Source organism: Mastigoproctus giganteus, chromosome 10 (assembly GCF_048544385.1).
Source record: "Mastigoproctus giganteus isolate SK-2022 chromosome 10, ASM4854438v1, whole genome shotgun sequence".
Classification (NCBI taxonomy): Eukaryota; Metazoa; Arthropoda; class Arachnida; order Uropygi; family Thelyphonidae; genus Mastigoproctus; species Mastigoproctus giganteus.
This window is the reverse complement of record NC_143584.1, coordinates 66,575,552-66,585,783: the sequence shown is the minus strand read 5'-3', so window position 1 is coordinate 66,585,783 and position 10,232 is coordinate 66,575,552.

The following is a 10,232-nucleotide window of genomic DNA, read 5'->3' as shown; positions in this document are numbered from 1 at the left end:
ACAATACAAAGTTTCAAACTGAAACTATTGATTATAAAAAGTATATACAAACTCAAATTATTTATTTTAAAAACTATAAAAAAAAACTACAAACCGAAACTATTAACCGTATAAAAAGTTATAGAACTAGACTACATAACCCTGGGCCTTACAAGATAGTGGGACCAACTGATGATGTTACCAACAGCAAATTCAAAATGGGAAGCATTCAAAGAACTTATCTTGGAAGCTGCTAGGCTTTACATACCAACTAAGAAATATTGTTCAAGGTTTAGGCCTAAGTGGATGTCAGATGAACTAATGAATGCAGCATTTCTGAAACTGTTCCGCGGAACACCAGTGGTTCGTGATATGTGGACAAGTGTTCCACGAAAAATCTTAATTAATAGTTAGGCAAAATTTATTTATTTTATTTTTTTATCTGTAGTGTACACCACTTTTGTATCATTATAACATTAAACAATTTTTTTTTTTAGTTATTAATATACTGGCATAGACTAATAATCAAATAGACCACGGAACACTTTATTTTGGTGGGCTCTACATAAAGAAGTATGAGGTAATGACACTTTTTTTTTTGACACCTACAAAAAATGTAGCAGTGTGGTGATCTAGTATGCGATTTAGCCTGGAGTACATGGGTTGAAGAAGAGGAGGAAATGAACCGATATCATAACTAAACTCACTTCCTTCTATATATATTTTTTTTTGATAATTATTAGTATTTCGAAATATTATTATTAAAATATGTGATCATGGATTCGTGGTTGAAAAAAGGAACTTTAAAACGAGAAGCAAAGTAATTCCAGTAAGTAGTGCAACTGTGGTCGATGAAAACGAACACAATATTGTCCCACTTCAAGGTGATGAACAGTTGCATCCTTTTCTTCTCCAAAAATCCAAAGTGAAAAAACAGGAACCAACTAATAAAAGACCAAAACAAAAGTATGATGACAGTTATTTGAATTTAGGCTGTACATGTGTTGGAAATAAAGATGCTCCTGGTGCACGGTGCATCGTATGTAATAAAATATTAGCAAACAGTTCTTTGGCTCCTGCTAAACTTGTATTTCATAAGTGTTCTGTTGAATGTGAGATGAAAAGTGTTCCATGACTAAAAAAGTTTGGGAAACACTGCTCAAACAGATAATTCGCTTTCTTTAGACTATTTTATGGGCTTGGCACACCCAGGATTCTGAGCTGGATATCATTCTTCTCTTTCTTGTTAATTCCCTTGTACTCTCTCTCAGGGTAACTTGGAAATTTTTTTCTTTTAACTGGTGCAGCATAAGCTTCAGGCTTCCTTGCACTATATGGCTAGTCATAATAATAATTCTACAGTATAGAATTAGAAGTTACAAATGATACAAGAAAGTGTTCATACAGTATCTGCCAAAAAAACCCATTTCCCTGTGGATTCCCTCTAACAGTTTGTCAAGTTCTTTGGTGAATTTATTCACACTCAGGACCGTGCTGAGTCTTTTTAGTACCTTTTTTTTTTTTTTATGTAAATACCAATCATGAGAGGTATTAGAACCTATAGTACTTAGTACCGTGCTTGGGTTGAAGGTTGAGAAGATGAAAGAAGATATTTGTTGACATTGGACTTGAACTTCTGCAGACTGTAATTTTCAGGAAATACGTATGAAGGAAGGTTGTTCCAGAAAACGGCAGTTGAATGAATAAACGAGGAAGATAAAAAGTTAGTTCTGTGAGTTTGAAGTCGGACAGTAAATGGATGTTGGCTGGTGGCGGTATGTGTTCGGACTGTTTTTAAAGAGGGGGGGAATTATAGAAGCCAATTCAGAAGAACAGTGCCCATGGAAGTATCTGTAGAAGAGGCATGCACCAGAAACAGTACGTCTATAAGACAGCGAGTGGAGAGACTGTTAGGGATGAATCATTAATTAACCAAACTGCCCTCTTCTGAATGGAATCAAGCAGCCTGAGAGATGTTTTGGGGGCACCACCCCAGATGTGGGTACAATATTCCATTGCAGGGCGGATTTACAAGTTATACAGTGAGCAGCTGTTTGGAAGAAAAGTAACACCGAGAGCAAAAGAAAACCAAGTTTTTTAGATGCAGAGGAAGCAATATTTGTAATGTGCTCGTGCCAAGAGAGATATCATTTTGCCTAGAAATCAGAGTGTCACTAAATATAAGCATAGGAGCAGAAGAATCCTTTTTGCGAGATATAAGACAAGACTGAGTTTTAGAAGGGTTGAAATAAACTAAGTTGTCTTTGCCCCACTGGAGAATTACCTAAAGATCAGCATTTAAGGAATTGGTAGCAGATTTTTGAAAAGTTGAAGCTGATTGAGCAGGACAAGGTTTCTCAAAATGCAAAGTGGAATGCAATGTGCTATCCGCAAAACTCTGGATAGGATTTCCAGTCAATGGAAAAAGGTCATTAATATACAAGAGGAGAAGAGTGGGGGAAAGAAATGAACGGTGGCGGACACTGGCATTAGTGGAGAAGTTAGAAGACAGAGAGCCATCTACCATCACCCTCAGTTAGCGATCAGAGAGAAAACTCGATAACCAATTATTAAAAACAGTTGGCAAACCATAAGATGGAAGCTAACATTTAGAAGCATGCCAAACACGATTGAAAGCCTTTGAGATGTCAAGAGCAACTACTTGTGTTTCACGAACCTTTCCATTGAATTAGTCCGTAAATGGGTAACATAATGGGTACAGACCAGTTAGTTTAACTTCTGTTCCGGGTAAAATAATGGAGTCACTGGTTAAAGATGCATTGCAGGATCATCTAGACAAGACTGCAGCAATAATTCAGACACAGCATGGGTTTGTTAAGGGAAAGTCTTGTCTGACAAATTTGATAGGATATTATGATGTGGTTACAAAGGAACTGGATGCAAAAAATAATTTTGATATCATATATTTGGATTTCAGGAAAGCTTTTGACAGTTGTGCATGGAAGACTATTGTACAAATTGGAGCTTGTTTGTTTGTTTCTTTGTTTGGATTTTTTGGCGCATTAGCAACTAAGTCTAACCTTGACCAATGCGCCACAAATTGGAGCAGAATGGTATTAAGGGTAAGTTGCTACAATGGATAAAAGTATGGTTAAGTGGGAGAAGACAGACGGTGGTAATCAATGGGTGCTGCTCTCCTTGGACTAATGTTATTAGTGGAGTCCCACAGGGTTTGGTGTTGGGTCCACTGTTGTTTTGTATATTTATCAATGATATTGATGAAGGTATATCAGGCTTAATGTCAAAGTTTGCAGATGATACAAAGGTTGGCAGGGTTGGTAATGGCAGTGTGCTACTGCAACAGGATCTAGATAATTTGGGCAGATGGGCTGAGAAATGGCAACTGAAGTTTAAACTTGACAAATGCAAAGTACTGCATATAGGTAGAAGTAACCCCAGAGAAACGTACCAACTGTGTGGTATTACACTTAAGGTGGTAGAAAATGAAAAAGAGCTGGGAGTAATTGTGCAGTCAGATATGAAGTTTTCTGAGCAATGCAGACAGGCTGCCAGGGCAGGTCATGGGGTTTTGTCAATGATATATAGGAATTTTGCTAGCAGGGAAAAGGAGGTGATTATCCCTCTGTATAAGGCAATGGTCAGGCCATGCCTTGAGTACTGCGTACAGGTCTGGAGGCCTCATTTTAGGAAAGATGTAGATTTACTTGAGCGTGTACAGAGAAGGGCAACAAGATTGGTGAGGGGAATGGAGGGATCCTCTTACCAAGAGAGGCTTAAGTTCTGCAAATTGCAGTGGCTGGAGACGGCACCTGCGCGGTGATCTGATTGAGGTATATAAGGCCTTGAATGGGTTGAGCACGCTGGATTCTGATGGGATCCTTCCACTTGTTCAGATTACGAACCTAAGGGGGCATATATTCAAATTAAGAAAACACAGATGTAGATTAGATGTGCGGAAATTTGCCTTTAGCCAGCGGGTGTTTAATTGCTGGAACAAACTTCCATCTGTTGTTGTGGAAGTTGATAGGTTGAATAAATTTAAGGAGGAACTGGACAGGCATTTGGAGGGAATGGTGTGATTTTTTTTTTTTTTTAGCTGATGCTGCATAAGCTCATACACTTGCTTTCTTGCATCAAATGCCACTGCTACTACTATAAGCCAGAATATCACCAGTGGATCGGCACTGACGGAATCGATACTGGCGATCGTTGATCCGATGGAAGTTTCTTGTTAGTTTAAGAGTTGGCAGTTAGATGATTTCTCCATTAGTTTAGAAAGAGTAGAAGTAATTGCAATGGGACGATAATTGGATGGGAGAGATTGGTCACCCGTTTTAGGAACTGGCTGGATATGAGCAAATTTCCAAGCAGAAGGAAAAAACCTTTGGAATAAGAAAGTGAAAGAAGGTGGCAAAGAATAAGAGTAAGTTAATGAGCACAGGTTTTGAGAACAAGTGGAGAAATACCATCGGGACCTGGAGCTTTCTTAGCATCAAGATTCGTCAAAATCCTTTTGACGGAAGACCACAGGAGGCATTGAATGGAGCATGGTGGGAGGTGTTCTACCAAGATCATAAATACATGGGATGCCAGCAAGTCTGCTTTATCCTTGGCTGAAGTGACAACAGAACCATCTGGTTTGGACAGATGTGGGAGCAAAGTTGGGCAAAAGTTCCGGCCAATAGCTTTGGCATGAGACCAGAATACCAATCGGCTACCATTACGGCAAGAAACAAGTTTTCTACTCTTATCCTGTTCAAACTCTAGTTTGGACTGATTAATAACTGCTTTACAATTGTTGCGAGCTTTGGTGTAGGCAGAAAATGAAACTGAAGAATTAGAAACAAGCCAATTACGATATGCAACATTCTTCTCTTGAACAGCCTTAGCACATTTATTGGAAAACCAAGGTTTAGATAAAGGAGGATATTTTAAGTGGAGTGTGGGATAAAGGATTCCATTCTTGCAAGAATAATTTCACTGACATGATCTGAGCAAACGTTGACATCAAAACTTTTGAAACAGTAATCCGACCAAGGAAAAGAAGAAAAGAAGTTTCGCAGGTCATCCCATTTTGCATTCTTGTAATACCAAACAACATGAGGTTGGGAATAGCCATGAGATAAATGTTCCATTGGAGAAGAGCCAATCACCAAGTTGTGATCTGGAGTGCCTAAAGGACCTCTCACTTCTACCATGAAATATATAACATATTTATTTATGTCATTCATTTCGAATATTATACAGGGTGTTTCAGTTAAACGTTTCAGAACTTCTAAGAGGGGTAGGGTACATCCTGACAACTCGAAATCATATAGCAATGTAGGGTCGGAAATGCTTTCCTGAAGCGGTGTTGTACACAGAAGCATCATAAAGAAAAGAGACCGTAAGTGAGAAATCGTTTTAATAATACATGGATTAAAGTAAGTGTTCGAAGTTTCTTCCACGGGCTACAATGCACGCCTCACATCTCCAACGCATGGACATCCGAACATTCTGGAATACTCCAGGCGAATTTCGAATTTCTTCGGCAGCTACTGCGATTCTTGCAACCAGCTCCTCAGCATTGTCAACAGGGGTGTCATAAACTAGCGATTTCATATGACCCCAGAAATAAAAATCAAGACATGATAGGTCGGGTGACCGAGCAGGGCAACGCACGGGACCACCACGTCCGATCCACTGTTGACCAAATGTGACATCCAGGTAGTTACGAACATATGCGGTGGTCATTTCCTGACCTTTCCGCATCCTCCATATTTGATGGTGATAGGCTCAAACCCCAGTCTAATCAAGAAGCGTGTGCTACTCCTTCCCACCTGGCTACAGAGGCATCTCTCTCTCTCTCTCTCTCTCTCTCTCTCTCTCTCTCTCTCTCTCTCTCTCAGGGTAAGTCGGGGTTTTTTTTTTTTTTTTTTTTTGGCTGGTGCAGCATAAGCCTCAGGCTTCCTTGCACCATATGGCTAATAATAATAATAATAATAATAATAATAATAATAATCTCTGCTATAATGTGGAGGGGCTCCATCGTGTTGGAACCACATTGTGTGTTGCGTCGATGCAGAAATCTGTTCATCTCTCAAAAGTTGTGGCAATACTTGCTGCAGAAAGATCAAGTAGATAGGTCCGGTTAGACGACACGGTAACAGGTAAGGTCCGATGAGGTGATCTCCCATAATAGCAGCCCATTCATTGACCGAAAATCGAATCTGTGCTGCACGACGTCGCACGACGACTTCTGTGTACAATACCGCTTCAGGAAAGCATTTCCGACCCCACATTGCTATATGATTTCGAGTTATCAGGATGTACCCTACCCCTCTTAGAAGTTCTGAAACGTTTAACTGAAACACCCTGTATAATCTTTCTCTTGGTGCCCTTTTAGCCTGAGTCAAGAGCTTCGTTCTCCTCGGCAAGGCTGTTCACTCAGACAATTCTACAACCCTCGATAGAAGTTTGTTCCAGCAATAAACCACCCAATCGGCATTGCACTTAATCAATCCGTTGATCGCCTTCATTCAGGACTCCTCTCAGGTGCCTATTCTTTAGACACAAAAATTTTCAAAACAGAAGCTTTCGCGGTTACTGTACCCTTCTTTACCCTTCAATAATTTCATTTAATGTGCCATAACCATTGCGTTATTCAATCAGACAATGTCCCATGATGTGTCTTGGCAACCTGTCTGCCCAGACAAAGAACAAAACTCCAACATTTCCGCTAACAGCTTTTCGTTCTTCACTACTTTGAGTCTGGTATCACATAGTTGGCGCATATATCTGATTACTGTTACCCATATCCTTGTATTCGTCAATGTTAACCTTCAATTACCGCTTTTCAGCACATCACCCTCATAGGTAGCAGAGTTGATAGAATCACCGACCTCCGCACACCGATGGAAAAAAAGACCTGGTTCTGAGTCCTGTTGATGAAGTGAAGAATTTTGCGGAATTACTTATTAGCATTAGTAGAGGTATTATGATGCAAGAAAGCAAGCTTATACAGCGTCATAAAAAAAAAAAAAAAACATTTCACCCATCCATTCCCTCTAAAAAGTCCAATTCTTCCACTTATTTATTTACGGCCTCAACTTCCCTAAAAACAGGGGCTCACATCTGGTGAGTATGGGCTTAGCACACCCAGGGTCCTGTGCTGGATATCATCATTCTTCTCTTTGTTGGTGATTCCTTCCTACTTCTCTCTCTCTCTCTCTCTCTCTCTCTCTCTCTCTCTCTCTCTCTCTCTCTCTCAGGGTAACTCGGGAATTTTTTTTTTTTTTGTCTGGTGCAGCATAAGCCTCAGGCTTCCTTGCACCATATGGCTAATAATAATAATAATAATAATAATAATAATAATAATAATAATAATAATAATAATAATAATAACAGAGGGGAGTTTGTTCTAGCAATCAACGATTTGCTGGCTAAAGGCCAATTTCTGAACATCTACTCTACAACTATCCTCAATTTCAGTTTCTGTTCCTTAGTTTTGTAATCTGAGCAAGTAGAAAAATCCCATCGGCATTGAGCCTGTTCAAACCATTCAAGGCCTTAAGATCACGTCGCAGGTGCCTAGTCTCCAGATGCTGCTATTTCCTGAACTTAAGCCTTTCTTGGTAACCGAACCCCTTTGTTCTTCTCACCAAAATTGTTGCCCTTCTCTGTACTCATTCTAGCAACTCTACATCCTTCCTGAAATGAGGCCCCCAGACCTGTACGCAGTAATCAAGGTGGGGCTTCACCGTTGGCTTATACTAAAAGATAATTACCTCCTCGTCCCTGCTAGCAAAATTCCTGTTTCATATTGACAAAACCCCTTGCTCTTGCAGCCTGTCTTCGTTGCTCAGAACTTCATATCTGACTGCACAAATACCCCAGGGACTTTCATTCTCTATTATCCTAAGTATAGTACCACGGATTTGGTACATTTCTCTGAAGTTACTGCTGCCCATAGGTCGTTGGTATATTTCTCTGAGTTTAGTGCTCCCCAGTAATTTGCATTTATTAATTTTAAACTTGTTGCCATTTCTCAGCCCGTCTGCCCAACTTTTCTATATCCTGTTGCAGTAGCATTTTGTCATTACCGTCCTTAACAACCCTACCAACCTTTGTGGCATCAACAAAGTTGGACATTAAGCCTGATATACCTGACGAAGGTATATTATTCATACAAAACAATTGGAAGAACCCAGGGGAACTCCACTAATTTTGATCCACGAAGAGTGGTGTCCATTGCTTACCACCATGCAACCCTAAAATAATAATAATAATAATAATGTACTTTTCACCCTCCCATGACATTGTGTTTGTGTGCTCCTGCTTTTGTTGAATATATCTACGGATCTAGGCCATCCCCCTACTGAAGAAATGTCACCTAGCTTTTACGAAGTATTGGTGAGTTTAGTGATATAAGTTTGGTAAAGATTGGTAAAGGGGCTGTTAAGAAATAAGCAGATAAAAATTTACAGACTCGTAATTTTTTTTTTTTTTTAATGAGGTCTCTCCATAGACGTTCAATGGTAATTCTGAAAGCACATGGTATAACTAAGACTAACGTGGCTGACTACCTGTAGTGTAACATAGAGTCACATAGGAAAAGCGTTGGCAGCCATTGTACTTAATAGAAGAAGCCAACAGGAAGTCCTTATTGATGTTTTTGGAGGGGAAACTTTCTTGGTAGTGGCCATTTTGTCTGTAGCGCCATCTACATAGAATAATTCAAAATAATATAATTGAAATAGAAAATATAAGACACTTAAAGTGCTATAGTTTATGAGTGGACAGTGTTCTTATACCACTACATCGAAATATAAATGAGATATGGGCTCTTTTGGGTTACTTTTGAAAATTCATTACTTTGCAATTTCAAAAAATTCATGCAATATTTCATCCAGCTGGTTAGACAGACCATAGTTTTCCAATATATAAAAACTTTATATATTGTTATTTTTTGAAAGGTTATTGGTAAGTAATTTGAATACAAGGATCCAGACTAGAAGAATAACTTGAAAGAAGATAAATTCAAATTGGAGTGATACAAAATATTTTAATTTCAGGGAAGACTGGAATATTATTTTAAATTATATATTTTGTGTGTACTGTTGCATTCATCAATACAACACTTTGGATTCTAGTGTATCACCTGTGCTTGATTCTGATGGGGACTTGTTTTCGTCGGTTGCAGATAAGCCTACGAAATCAGATGGGGAAAAACATCCCATAATATTAAAAATAAGAAGTGATCAGGATAATTCGGCAGATGATAAATCTATTTCATCTGCTTCTGATCCCAGTAGTTCTGACCTGGATAAAAATCCAAATCAAAACAAAGATCAAAGCAAAGACATAGTTGCCAATTTTTGTACATTAGCTTTGGCTAATGTTTAAAAATTCGTTCAAAATGCATCATTCACCGAAGGCTTGGACCTAGGGGAGTCTTTAGATACCTCGGTGGTACTTTCAACAATGACCAAGATTAAACACACAATCGGAGAATTTTTAGCAAAGTCACTAAGGCAGCCTCAAACTATATACACTGTTTGTGGTCAGATCTGGAGTCACTTTCGAATGCATTATTGATCGACAAAGAACGATTGAAAGTAAAAACATCAGAATTACAAATATGCACTGAGATTTTTCACAATCTAATCAAGGACCAACCCAAACAGAGTACCTTTGCTGAAGCAGTTAGAGGATCAACTGCTGCAGCAGGCATTCAACGTACTGAAAAAAATTGTACATAAACCTAAAGGAGAAGATGAACAATTACAGCATAATTTTTCTCAACTTCCTTTGGACGAAGGTGTTATTCCCCCATCAAAAAATAACTTTAATGACCCTAAAAACATCATTATATTGAGACCGAATGCCGATTCTGAAATTTCATCCAGTCAGGATGTTAGAATTAAATTGACAGAGGTGTTCAAAAAAGAACATCGAGATATTAAAATCAAAAATATGAGGTTGCTAAGAAACAAAGGTCTCTTAATTGAAACTACTAATCCCATGATGCAAATAAAATTAGCAAAATGACGCAGCTGACAAATGCAGGTTTGTCCATGGACAAACCACGGTTTGCATTTGTCAAGGTTAAACTTCAGATGGGCTAAGAAGTGACAACTGAAGTTTAACCGTGACAAATGCAGAGTACTGCATATGGGTAAAAGTAACCCCAGAGAAACGTACCAACTGTGTGGTACTACACTTAAGGTGGTAGAAAATGAAAAAGACCTGGGAGTAATTGTGCAGTCAGATCTGAAGTTTTCTGAGCAATG